Source organism: Peromyscus californicus, unplaced genomic scaffold (assembly GCF_007827085.1).
Source record: "Peromyscus californicus insignis strain IS unplaced genomic scaffold, ASM782708v3 Scaffold_5__1_contigs__length_169319896, whole genome shotgun sequence".
Taxonomy (NCBI): domain Eukaryota; kingdom Metazoa; phylum Chordata; class Mammalia; order Rodentia; family Cricetidae; genus Peromyscus; species Peromyscus californicus.
In genome coordinates, this window is record NW_026294573.1 from 131293765 (window position 1) to 131307999 (window position 14235).

Below are 14235 nucleotides of genomic sequence, written 5' to 3' on the forward strand. Positions count from 1 at the left end.
TGAATTTATTAAACATGTGGCAAGCAAAAGTGAAGAAAATTGTAAGCATATAGATAGGAACATATCATCAACTCAGATGTTAAAATATCCCGCAGAGACTACTAGAGCAGCCCACTTGAGAAAACAATCAAAACTAACATCATCAACAAATCCAGTCTTAGGACAGCTGGCAGAAATTGACTGGGGAGACCTATTGAACAGATATCCAGGTGAAGCAGAGCAGTCCCTCCATGGATGAGCCCCCAGCTTCTCACCCCCCACTGCAAGCGTTTTTATAACATTGGGTTAGCAAAGGGGACCTCTTTTGGAAATAGCTGCTCTCAGGTGTGCCGTGCTCCTAATACCCTTAGCTGTTTACTCTTTCCCTTTCTCCCTGTCATGAAGGAAAAAGACTCAGAAGATACTTGAGATAAACATGCTTGACTCCAAGATGAGGGCTCCCCTGTTGTCAGAGTTCATGTTTAACAAGTGCAGAAAACAAGTGACTATTAATCAATATAATTTGTATCACACCATTCCACTTACAACTATCACCACCAGGCACTCAATGTGTATGAACTTCCATTGGCCCCCAGTTCTTCATTCCTCTTGACAGAATTGAATTTACTCTGAATTTTATGTTCAAACTTCAAATTCTAGATTATTTGCACTTTTAGAAATTCCTTTCAAAATTTCAACAAAATAGCATTTTTCATCCCTTCATTTACCCTGTTTTATTCTTTATTCTTCTCTCATACAATATATCCAGAGACTGCAGCCTCCCCTCCCTTCCCTCCCTCCCCTCCCTCCCCTCCCTCCCCTCCTGCCAGTCCCCTCGCCCATCTCCCCTCTCTGCCAGATTCCCTGCTCTTCTGTTTCCCTTCACAAAAGAGCAGGTCTCCCAAGCAGAGCAACTGAACTCATCATAATAAGATTCAGTAAGAGTAGGCACAAACCCTCATATCAAGGCTAGATGAGGCAACCCAGGAGAAGTAAAAGGGTCCCAGGAGCAGGCAAAAAGATCAGGGAGTCCTAACAGCTCTCACTGTTAGAAGTCCCACAAAAGCCCCAGGCTAAACATAACATATATGTAGAGGACCTAGTGCAGACCCATACAGACTCTGTGATTGCTTCAGTCACTGTGAGCCCCTATAAGCCATGCTTAGTTGATTCTGTGGGCTGTGTCCTCCTGGCTACTTATCTTCACAAGCCAGTAGTTCAAGATTAACTTTTAAAAGTGCATTGATCATATAATCCTTCCTCTTTCTCACCGGTTGGGTCCTCTTTACTAGGTAGCCTCCCTGGAGTTGTGAGTTGCAGTCTGGTTATCCTTTGCTTTACATCTAGTATCCACTGATGAGTGAGTACATACCATGTTTGTCCTTCTGAGTCTGGGTTACCTCACTCAGGATGATTTTTTCTAGATTCATCCATTTGCCTGCAAACCTCATGATGTCATTGTTTTTCTCTGCTGAGTAGTCCATTGTGTTTATGTACCACATTTTATTTATCTATTCTTCAGTTGAAGGGCATCTAGGTTGTTTCCAGGTTCTGGCTATTACAAATAATGCTGCTATGAACATAGTTGAGCATGTGTCCTTGTGGTATGATTGAGCCTTCTTTGGATATATGCCCAAGAGTGGTATAGCTGGGTCTTGAGGGAGGTTGATCCCCAATTTTCTAAGAAAGTGTCATATTGATGAGCAAGAGATATCAAGACCATGATTGGAAAAAGCACAGGGACAAATAGCCAAACTAGCGGAAACACATGAACTATAAACCAATAGCTGAGGAGCCCCCATGGAACTGGACCAGGCCCTCTGGATAAGTGAGACAATTAATGAGCTTGAACTGTTTGGGAGGCCCCCCAGGCAGTGAGACCGGGACCTGTCCCTTGGTGCATGAGCTGGCTTTTTGGAACCTAGGGCCTATGCTGGGACACTTTGCTCAGCCTTGGTACAGGGAGGAAGGGACTGGACCTGCCTCAACTGAATCTAGCAGGCTGGACTGAATCCCCAAAGGAGACCTTGCCTTGGAGGAGGTGGGAATGAGGGGTGGATTGGGGGAGGGCAAGGATGGGAGGAGGGAGGACAGGGGAATCCGTGGTTGGTATGTAAAATTAAATTAATTATAAAATTAAAAAAAACAATCAAAGCACATTGATTGTCTTATCAATATTTACTTTTATTGACATATATTTTTCTCCCTTATCACTATGCTGTATTTAAATGAATATTTTGCAGTGTTTTTGAGGCAATTATAAGCTACTAAGGAAAGCTAATCAGATATGGGGACTATTTGAGGGAATTTGTTCAATATTCTGATAACTGCAGCAAGCTTTTACACCAATTATGCTGTAGCTTTTTTTGAAACTGTGTTACCCAACAGGAGACTCCCAAATTGGTAGAAAAAACTGAAATGCTGTTATTAGTCGATAAACAATGATGGTATTTTAAGAATGATGCACAATTTCATATATATTAGAGCAAACATAGAAAGATGATTGCATGAAACAGATACCTATAATATATTGGAATCGAAGGATATTTCATTCATTGTCACCATGCAGTATGGGAAGAATTTCATTTTCTGTGCACTAGATACTCAGTATTTTTAAGAGGTGGAAACAATTTTTAAGACTTTATTTTTTACATATTTTTATATGTGTCTGTGAGTGGGCATACACATTGTCAGAGGGCACATGCAGAGGTCAGAGGATAACCGCTGTGGTGGGGTGGTCCTTTCTTACCATCATGTAGGTTCCAAGGATTAACTCGGGTCTTCACGTCATCTGGCTGAATAATAAGCATTTTAGCCACTTGACCATCTTGCTGGCCCTCAGTATTTTGAATGAAGGAGTTATGTTTTAAATGGCTTAAATGAATTGATTTAGATCTATCTATCTATCTATCTATCTATCTATCTATCTATCTATCTATTTTGCATACTAACCATAGTTTCTCTTCCCTCCTCTTGGATTTATTAACCCAACTAATTTTTCCATAGAGTCCATTCTATTTTAGTTCCCATTTATCTTTTTCTGGATCTTATACTGAGATAAGACAATATGACCAAATTTACACATGTGTTCTCTGGATTTGCCAAGAGTAGAAAACATTTGCTTCTTTTTTCCATTCAAAAAATAATCTGTTTAAAGATAAAGTTGTTAAGATCCCCTAAGGCTAAATAAAATTTATATTGATTGCTATAGAGTTAAATTAGAACCCTTTAAAATTAAATTGAAGCTTTTAACTTTAAATATATAATTTCAATAGTAGTAATAAAATATTGATAATTTTTACAACTAACAGAATTTTTTCATCTATTTAAACACAACAAGGCAACTGAATCAAGTCCAGGTATTTGTTGTTACTGTTTTTGATTATTATTTTTTTAACCACCAAGTAAGGATAACCCATGTGTAAAACAAGTAATTTAAAAAATGAAGCCATGATGATTTCAAAAATTTTCTCCATAACCATTGTATATACCACTCTTCTAGAATGTGCAGTAACAAACTCAAAAGCCATTTGGACATAAATCAAAGGAGGATTTTATACTCCAGGTTAAAAAGAAGTCAACCCCCTTTCCTATAATTAAACAATTTCATAATGGTGTACTTCTTGTGAAAGTTTATTTCAAGCTCAAGTCATGTGAAAAATACCTCTTTCCCCACAAGACCTCCAGGTCAGCTGCCAATAGAATACGTACTAGAGAAAATTTGTAAATAATTTCAGTTTTCATGTATGAATTTACACCTCTTGTCTAAAGGTAATCCTTAAGTCCTTCTCAGGCTTCAATTTTAGCTAATTGGTATGTAAAAATGCTTTAAAAAAGAAAAGAAAAGAAAAAACTTGAGACACTAACTAAATTGCAACTTCTATGTCATAGTTGATATTAATAGGATGTTAGATATATAAGACAGTGTCTCAAAAATTCTTAAATTCATGCTCCAGCTTAATGCATCTCTTTCATAGTTTTTACAGTAAAGTAAGAAATATTAAATGCGTTCTTCAACTACTTTATAGTTTTTAAAGTAGCAAATAAAAGGCAAAAGGCGGTGACTGCATCGCGTTCCTGTTTTGACCTCCTCTTCTCTATTTGCTTAGTGAATACAGGCACGGACTATTTTTAAAAAATGAGACTTTCAAACTATAATTTGGGGTTGGAGAGGTGACTCAGAAAGAGTGCTCCCTGCATTGCAGAGGACCAGAGTTATATTCATAGAACTCTCATTGAATGGTTCACAACTGGGTAGTTCCAGTTCCAGGAGATCCACCACTCTCTTCTGACCTCCATGTCCACCTCCATGTACATACATAAGGAGGAATAAATTTAAAAACAAAATGAAGACCCCGTCAGCAAACCCTTTCTATTTGAGCCACCTTCACAAGGTAAGCTTCTTACCCCCTACCATTTCTGCAGCCATCTCCACATTCAGGCCTCACGCCAGAACAGGTGCCTTTGAACCTGCCACCTTCAACTGATCAGATATGCCTTTTCTTTCCTACCTTCTCTCTACCCAAGGTCGTGATTGTATCTACAGGGCTAGCTTCAGACCTGTAATTTTCGAGTCATTGTTGCCTGGCCCCAATTAAACAGCTCATCTGTCAGATTTACCTGGCCTACCACAGGTCACATATTCACTGCGCTGGCCCAGTCTAAGGATTATCACATCAGACACACAACCAAAGAAAGAAATCCATGTGCCCAGGCTAAATCATAGAAACAAAACCACATGAGTGGCAAAGACTATGTGTCTTTCATCAAACCCACTAGCCCTATAGAAGTGGTATCTAATGAGAACTACCTAGATGAACCCAAAGGGAAAAAAATTTAAGTATGATCATAAGCTTTATCAAAGAATTCAGGAATTTAAAGAAAACATGTGCAAAAAGCACATAAAACTCCAACCAGACAAGACCAGAAAAGAAACACCCTATATCACAGTTACAACACAAAAACATACAGAACAAAAACAAGAACAAATATAGAAAGCATCCAAAGAAAAAACACAAGAATAACTGGTGATTTCTCAGTGGAAACTCTGAAGCCAGAAGAACCTGGAACAATGAACTCCAAGTTCTAAAAGACCATACCTGTCAACATAGACTACTGTATACAGAAAAACTATCTGCTATCGCTGATGTAGAAAGGAAAACTTTCCGTGATACAAATAGCCTGAAGCAAATTTACATCAACAAAAACCCAAACAGGATACCGAAAGAAATACTTTGAACCCAGGACAGGAATAAACACAGTCAAGAGACTCTAGAAAGAAAACAAATGAAGCTATAATTTAATGAAAAACAAAGCAAAAGTAAGAACACAAACCAGCAAAATCATTAAAGTGACTGCAATCTACACATATCTTTCAATAATAACTCTAAATGTTAATGGCTTTGACTTTTCAATCAAAAACTATAGTCTAGCTGAAAGATGAAGAAACAAATTCCCCAGTCTGTTCTACAGAGCTAGTTCCACGACAGCTAGGACTATTACACAGAGAAATCCTGTCTCCAAAAAAACAAGCAAACAAGTAAGCAAACAAAAGAAACAAATTTCATCTATCTGTTGTCTACAAGAAATGCAGCATTAACAATAAACACCACCTTAAAGGGAGAGAATGGAAAAAAGTATCCCAAGCAAATGGTACCAGGAAGTAGGCAGGTTTTGGCCCCCATAATATCTGACAAAAAAGACGTCAAACTAAAACTAACCAGAAGAAAGAAAAAGGAACTTCATTCTTAACAAGGGATCAATTAATGAAGAAAATATAATACTAAACACATATAGCCCAAAGACTGGTGTACCCAGGGTCATAAAAAGCATACAAACAGATTTAATTAATGTCTTAGACTGACATAAACCCAATAGCTGTAAGTAATTTCAACACCCTACTTTCTCCAAAAGATAGGTCATCTGGACAAGAAAATTAAATGAATAGAAGACCTCAGAACTAAAACCATCTTATATCAAATGGACCCAATAATATCTAAGGAGTATTTCATCCAAGGCCAAGCATATGCATTCTACCTAGTAGCACATGAAGTCTCTTTAAAACAGGGCACATGATGAGACACAAAGCAAATCTTAAAAAATACAGAAAATTGAAATAATCCCAAATATCCTATCCAGTCACTATGCAATAAAACCTAAAACTGACAGAAAACAAAACTCTAGTAAGTGTATAAACTCAAGAAAATTAAACAAATCATTACTGAATGATAAATGAGTCAAAAAAGAAATCAAAATATCCCTGGAACTAAATGAAAATAAAAACACAACAGAACAAAACCTCTGGGACCATTAAAATCAATTCTCAGAGGAAAGTTTATAGCCCTAAATGCCTACATTTAAAAAATTAGAAAGAACACCAATAAATTACTTAATCATGCAACTCAAGAATTTATAAAAACAAGAGTAATCAAAACCCAAATCCAGTAGATCACAAGAAATAATTAAAAATCAAGGTAACAATTAATAAAATAGAAACAAAGAAAACAATACAAAGAATCAATTCATCCCAGAGCTGATTCTTTGCCTTGGCCCAACTCCTGCAAAAAAGAAAAAGATAGCTCAATTAACAGAATCATAAATGAATTAAAACATAAAATTAAACATTAAAACAGACCTCAGAGAAATACAGACTTCTACAAGAGAATATTTTTTTAAAAGCCCATACTCCATCAAGTTGGAAAATATAAAAGAAATGGATGATTTTCTTGACTCATCCAAAGTATCAAAGTTAAACAAAGAAAAGATCAACAACATGAATAAAACATACCTGTAACAAAGGAGATTAAAGCAATAATAAACAGGCTTCCAATACTAACCCTAACACACACACACACCAAAAAAAAAAAAAAAAATTCCAGTCCCAGATGGATTCACAGAAGCATCTTACCAAAGAACTACAACTGATACTCCATAAATTACTGAAAAACAAAACAAAACAAAACAAAACTAGAAACAGAAGAACTGCTTGCAGACTCATTCTGTAAAGTTAGTATTACTCTAATACTCAAACCAGGTAAACAAACACACAGGCATACAAACAAACAAAACAAAAATAGCAAAACCATGCAGACAATATCCCTGAGCATTAACACAAAAATCCTTAATAAAATACCAGCAAATTGAAAAGAGGCACACATCAAGACCATCCACCATGACCAAGTTGACTTTATCCAGGAAATTCAGGGTTGGTTGGACATACGTAAGTTAATAAATACAATAAATTTTGTGAATGGACTTAAAGACAAAGCCACATGATTATTCATAATTATCTCCATAGATACAGAATGAACTTCTGACATGATTTCATAATAAAAGTCCTAGAGAGAGTAGGAGCAGAGGGAACATACCTCAATATAGCAATGGCTATATGTCACAAACCCAAAGCCAATATTATCCTATATGGAGAAAAACTTAAAGCAATCACATTCATCGGTAGCAAAAAGAACAATACTAGTGTGACTGCCATTCTAGACTTCAAGATATATTAACGAGCTGCTGTTATAAAAATAATGTAGTAGTGGCATAAAATCAGACACATAGACCAATGAAGTACAGCAGAAACCTCAAACATGAGGACCTAGAAATACACCCACCTGATATTTGACAAAGGGGTAAAACATACTGAGGAAGTGTATACTGAGGAATAAAACATATTGGCCCACAGAGTTTGGTGAGTGTCTGAGGTTGTAGACACTGGGACATGGTATAGGAAATCCTGGAGAATTCGAATCATTAGAGATCTAGCTATAGGGTTAGAATGCTTGCCTTGCCAGAACAGGGCCAAACAGAGATGCTCTCCTCCATTTTTTAAAGAAAACATATCCAGGGCCTTCTATTAAAAGAAAAGAAAGAAAAATTATTTCTTTGGTTACATAAATATAAGTGGCATTAATTTGTCCCCTATTGAGAAGGAAAGAGACATTTTTTTTTAACCAGCCAGAACTTCTCTTATTTTATCAAGTACTCTTTCCTGTTTCTCAATTTTTACTAATCCAAATCATGATGTAAACTCTTTGCCTTGAGCTTGACCCCTCGCATTTTCTACATCAGGGGAAAAAGGGAAGAACTCTGGCTTGCTGGCAGTCCACATGACAAAACAGCAGAAGGGCATGTTTACAGTTGTTACTTGTTTTGCCCCAAAGTCATCACAGCTGAGTGCACGGCAGGAAATCCTCGCTGGGGCAGTTTTTGTCATGGGAGCACTCTGTCACCAAATGAAGCCTCATGTACTGGGACTGGATTATATCTAATTGAGTTGTTGGTGAAAGGGGTCCCTTGGGAATACCCAAACAACACAGGCTGTGACTAAGACTACAGGGTGCTTTCCACAAACTGACAGCAAGTCTACATTGTTGAAGACAACATCTACACAACTCACTGAACATAGAGAAGTTCAGTGCCTACATAGAGCCTTCACCCCTTATTCCTAGTGTCTTTGTTACAGGAAGGTCCTCAGCATGCTACCAAAAGAGAAACATCAACACCAAGCCAGCCGCAAGCCCTTTGATCTGCAATGGTGTCCTGGTGGTATGATATACTTAGCTGCTAGGGCAGTGGTGGCACAAAGCTTGTTGGAGTAACTAACCAATCTCTGATTTTACTCGAGGACCACTCCATGAGATGGAACCCATTTCCAACACGGCTTGGATGACCAAGAACCAGAGATGAGATAGCCTGGGGACCTAGAGTAAAACTAAATATTATTGCTCTAAGAAAAAAATAGCAACATAATGACATTCTGCTATACTCATAGATCAGTGCCTTGCTCAGCCATCATCAGAGAAGCTTCCTCCCGCAGCAGATGGGAACAAATGCAGAGACCCACAGCCAGACACGCAGAGAGTGAGAGACCTTGGAACACTCAGCCCAAATTAGATATCTTCATCTAATCCCTCTCCTCAGAGCTCAGGGAATCCCATGGAAGAAGAGGCAGAAAGAGTGTAAAAGCCAGAGGAGATGGAGGACACCAGGAAAGCGAGGTCCTTGACACAATCTGAGAAAATCCTATATGAACTCACAGAGAATGAAGCAGCATGCTCAGGGTCTGTGACACTGGGTCCTCTGTGTATTTATGTATTACGGCTTCTACTTTAGTGTTTTTACGGGATTCCTGAGTGTGCGAATGAGTGGGTCTCTCATTCTTGTGCTTTCTCTTGGGCTATTTTCCTTCTGTTGGTTTGTCCTGTTCAACTTCGAAGTGAAAGCTTTTGTTTTATCTCATTATATTTTATTTTGATGTATTTTACTATTTTCTATGAGAAGTCTGTTCTTTTCCAATGAGAGACAGAAAGGGAGTGGATCTGGACGGGAGGGGAGGTCGGGAAGAACTGGGAGGAGTAGAGGAAGGGGAAACTGTAACCAGGATATATTGTATAAGAAAAGAATTTATTTTCAATAAAAGGGGGAAATTGTTCTGTGAACAGGTTTAGAATTAAACTGCTCAGCCTCAAATTTCTAGTCTTTTAAATTCAGGATATTTAGATTATTTTTACCTATCTTAAGTAGTATATGTATACAGTTCCACCTAGTATAAATATATGTATAGTTGCACTTTGGCTTACTATTTTCTGATTATTTTTCCATCTTTCCTCTCATCTGCCCCTCCCCATTTTCCTTATTCTGTTCCCATTGTCTTTTTCTTTTGTAGTATTCCACTTATTAAATATATTGACTTTTGAATACTTCCGTTGGTGTAATTTTTCAGTGACTGCCCAGGGGATTACAATATATACTTATCTCCTTACCACCTACTTAGTGAAATTTACCACCTTCAATACAGTGTAGACAAGTTACAAGCATTGAGACAAAACATTGTGGTTGATGTACACAGTGCTTTTGTGAACACTGACAGCCCTAAGACATGATGCCGTAGGCTAGGATTAGTACTTAAAGAACCGAAGGAAGTATAAGACGGTGATACTTATAGCAGTATTTGCTGTGTCTCTTGGTTTTTATTCTTAAATTTTCATACTTTTTACTGTCAGTTTTTATACCTGGAAACATTTGAATGTCTTCATTTCTTCCTAAGGGATAGTTTTACTTGACACAGAAATCTAATTGACAGATTTTTTTCCAGTTTTTCTGTCTCTATTGTTTCTGGTGAGATGCATGAAGTCATTCCAATTACTGTCTCATGTGCGATACACTGCTTTTCTTTCTCCACTTTCAAAGTTTTCTCTTCAGTTTTCACTATTTGATTACAATGCACCTCTGAATGCTTTTCTTCGTGTTTATTGTGTTCAGATTGCTGGTTTTCTTGAATCTGTGTATTTGCCCATTTTTCATCAAATTTGTAAAGTTTCCAGTCATGTTTTGTGCACCATACCCTTTCATGATGTGATGTACAACTTTGCTATTGGTCCTGCCCATTCTTTTTCCTATTTTCTTGCTTGTTCAGATTGTGAACATTTCTGTGGATCTCTTCTGAGCTACCTGCCTCTTCCATGGTCATGCTGCTTGGTTTTCCACAGTGGAATCTATTCTCATTTATTTTATTTTCAGTACCAAATTTTCCTTTTAGTTCCTTTTTCTTGCTCGTTTCTTAGCTACCAGTTTATGCTCTCCATTCCTTGTGTATGCTCTCTCTTACTTCAGGTAACATGGTCATCATTGCTGCTTCATGGACCCATTGTATTTTTCTATTATTTGAGTCATTTTCAAGGGTGGTATTTTTTCATTATTTTTTAAGTACTTTAGAATTTTCCTAGTTCTTTGGATGTGAAGTAACTTTGGATTACGAATTGATAGTTTTCACAAATTGATTTGAGACTCTGGCTACTATGAAATTGGTTAGGGTCACTCTCCATCAAATCACCTTCTATAGACAGTGGGTTTTGCATGTATTTAAAGTCTCCTTAGTGCTTTTGGCACTGATTGTCACATGTGCTTCTGGGCCATTGTCAGGATGAATTGGACCAACTCTCCTCAACTCCTACACAGTTTGAAGAGCAGCCCAGGACTTTGTGTAGATATTTAGGGGCCTCTTTTTCCAGTTTGCCAATTTCTGTGATTCCACCCACCCACCCACATACTAACTGCCATGGTACCTTTTCGCTGGCCCTAGAGAGCGGAGCCAGTAGACTGCAGGAGAGAGAAATAAAGAAGTCTTTCTTCATTCTTTGGAACATAGGGAGTTGCTGGTTGGAGCAGAAGTTTGGAATTTTCTTTGAAGTTCTAGGCGACTGCACAGTGATTAAGTGCAAGACTAAGATGAGCCAGGAGCCAGAACACAAGGTGGGTTTTTTGTCTGTTTTTTGCTTTTTCCTTCCCCAAATCTCCATCTTGCAGAGCTCCCCCTTCAACCTGTGGCTACAGAAAAGATGGTGAAATTCTCTTATATTTTTCTGTGCCCGTGCCTGCTATGAAGTCCAAGAGTCAGAGCTCTCCTAAGTTCAGTCAAGAGACATGGGAGAAAAACAAATAATACAGGCAGAGCATTTTATGGTTCTTTCATTTTTTATGTGAGCTCAAATTCATCTGTTGTCATTTCCTCCCAGAGGGATCAGAAAGTGACTCAGCTAATTCTGCCCAGGGTTTTCAGGTATAACCAGTGGCACATCGCATCATCCATTTTAGCCAGAACTTGGAGCCAAGGCACACAATACCTAATAACGTTTCCTTATAATTTTTTTCAGCAAAAAGGCATGGCAGAGCCTTTATAATTTTGTTTCTTCTATGTCTACTATAATGCTGTATGTAAGATGCAACTTAGTAAGTGCATTTTAAGAAAAGTTGAGCAATGATTTTGTAATCAGGGGAGATTTCTCAATTATGCAACCTTTCTTCCAAATTACTGTGTGGCCACACATACATTTGATTGTCAGTCGTCAGTGTTCTTTACAGGAAATTAAGAAGTGGCAAGATTCAGAGAAACCGAAAAACAAAACAAAACAAACAAACAAACAAACAAAGAAGCGGCAAGATTGAGGACAATGAGTAATTTCTAATAAAGGAGAAAAATACTATTATCCAGTTTCAACATTATTATTATTCAAAGTATGGTTGTACTACCCATAGATATGTGAACAAATTCTAATGGTAGCCAAAGTTTCAAAGACAAAATTTAGATCCCATAGAAAACAGTGAAAAAAATCATTCTTGCATTCCAATTCATTGATGATACTGTTATAAACAGAATGTCACTTCCGTATATGTCTACTCTGAGTATGAGTAAGGATTCAACGTTGAATGGGCTGGTAAGACGCCTCAGCTGGTAACAGGCACTCGCCAGCAAGCCAGACAACTGTCAGTTCCAGAGATTTCAGAGGGATTCTGGGGTGAAGAGCAACAGGACAGAGGAGCCTGGTTCTACAGGATAGAGATGTGTTGAGGGTCCTGGGGACACAGAGGGACAGCTAATATAATACACTTGGAGGAGTCATAGAAAGCCTCCTAAGGGGCGCCTCCACCCCCAGAGGAAGCCCCAAGAGGAAAGATAAGGACAAGTATAGTGAGAGGCATGTTATGGTGAGTAGGAGAGAGAAAGAAAGAGAAAGAGAGAGAGGTGGTTCGGGGTTCGGGGTTCAGGGGGTTTTCGGTAAGCTGCCATGGCACTAGCAAGTGATTCAGCAGCTATGGATACACAGTTCGAGCAGGAAGGAACAAGATGAGGCTGGAGAGATAGCGAGGCCTGGTCACCTGTGGTCACAGTGCCAGGCAGGGCAGCAGGAACCAGTCTGTCTAGGTGGTGAGAACTGCAATGTTTACCAACCCCGCCCACTCCAGGCCCTGGACATCTCAAATTCCTGGAGTTACTCACAAGTCCCTGTAAAGCCAGATCACCAGTTGTATTTTATGCCATGATTAAGCTGTATGCTTTAAAAAGCAAGTCACAGAGACTGGAGAGATGACTCTGTGGTTGGGAGCACTGGTGCTCTTCTAGAGAACTTGGGTTTGAGTCCCAGCACCCACATGGTGGCTCACAACTGACCTCTGTGGGCATTGAGCATGCATGCGGGCAAAAACACTCATACATTTATATATATATATAATAAAATATTTTTTAAATTTCTTTCCTTTATTTTGCTTTTTTAAACTTTGTATTGATTCTTTGTGAATTTCACGTCATGTATCCCAAACCCACTCATCTCCTGTTCCTCCATATCTGCTATTCTGCCCTTGCAACTTCCTCCCCCAAAGACAACAAAACAAACAAACAAAAATGTGGCTGTGGAGCTGCAGCGCCGTGCAGTCTACCCTTTTGCCCAAACAGCTTTACTTGCAAATGAACATTGCAACCTGTCATTGGACGGGTTCGAGGCCTCTGGCTTCTGCTACACTACCAATACTGCACCCTCATCGGGACTCCTCTTGGATATCCTGCTGTTGACCTGTGTCGTGAAGATCCTGCGGCTTTGGTTCTGCAGGACTGGCCTCTTCATGCTCCAGCAGTTCATGGATGGGGTACCCCAACTCAAAGCTCTGGATCTGGGCCTGGGTGGTAGCTAAGTTGGTCAGCCTGCCTGCTCTACCTGCACTCCGCCTAGGTGGTGGTGGTGGGGGGGGGGGGGCAGGGTCAGCTCTCCAGTCTGCTGTAATGATTTTTTTTTTAAAGCAAGTCATAAATTGCCTCTGAAAATTCAACCGATTTTCCTGTTGAGGAAAATGGTCCTTTTGGGGTCCTATGCCTCAAACTTACCTGAAGTCTGCATTTTCGTTCCTCGAGGGTGATGTGGAGAACGTCAGAAAACAGGATGTAGCCAGAGTCTGTAGGGGAGTGAGGGATTTACACCAACAAATTTTGACATAGGGTTCCTAGCCAGTTGAGACCTTGGAGAATGGCTATATGAGAAGCTACATACGGCTTTTGGTCCCTTGCCCCGCTCAGTAACCTGGACCTGCAAGCGGGCACTCAGCAGGAAAGGCAAAGCATGCTTCTGGGGAATCTGTGGTTTTATTGTCGGCATGACGACCGGGCCTGAATCTACCCTGTTTCATAAGGACTGCATCTGAATCTACGCTGTTTCAGAAGGACCGCGCCTGAATCTACGCTGTTTCCGTAAGAACTGAGCCTACGCTGTTTCCGTAAGGACCGCACCTATGCTGTTTCCGTAAGGACCGGGCCTGAACCTACGCTCTTTCCGTAAGGACCAAGCTGAAATCTACGCTGTTTCCGTAAGGACCGTGACTGAATCCTGCTGTTTCTGTAAGGACCGTGCCTGATCTACGCGCCTGAATCTGCTGTTTCTGTACAGACCGCAGCTCCTCAATCACAGCCCCTCTGCTCAGGCCGAGGCC